The following is a 593-nucleotide window of genomic DNA, read 5'->3' on the forward strand; positions in this document are numbered from 1 at the left end:
ACTTTGCTTCTTGTGCCACATTGTTTCATACTTAAATGGCTATTCTCGTCTCCCCATAATTTGGTTCTTTTTTTGTCATGATTAATTTTTTTTTGTTTGGTTAAGATCATGATTTTAAAGTTTAAAACAAAGTCATAATCAAGGAGTAATTCTTCACCTATCAGTCCAAATTAATAAGGGCCCGTCTGGAAACTTTAGAAGTATTTTTTTTTAATTTTTGACTTATGAAAAGTACTAGTATTAATGTCTAGTGTAATTTTTAAAATCAAATTGCAACTTTTTAAGAAGTTATTTAGGAGTTTATAGAGAAGTTAAAAAAAAAATGACTTTTCTCATAATACTTCTACTTTTCATCACATTTCTATAAAATAAGCACTTTTAGAGTTAAAAATCCAAACACAAAATAATTTATTATAAATTACTTTTAACAAAGTCATTTATTGTTTAAGTTATTTTATCAAAAGAAACTTAATTAAGTTGGTTATCCAAACTGGACATAAATCTAACGAGTCCAACAGTAGAAGAAGACTTGCAAGAAGACTTGCTACAGCTGTACGAGGCTTAGTGACAAAAGAAAAAAAAAAGCTAAGACT

The sequence above is a fragment of the Arachis ipaensis genome, chromosome B6, assembly GCF_059453495.1.
Source record: "Arachis ipaensis isolate K30076 ecotype BB chromosome B6, ASM5945349v1, whole genome shotgun sequence".
NCBI lineage: Eukaryota > Viridiplantae > Streptophyta > Magnoliopsida > Fabales > Fabaceae > Arachis > Arachis ipaensis.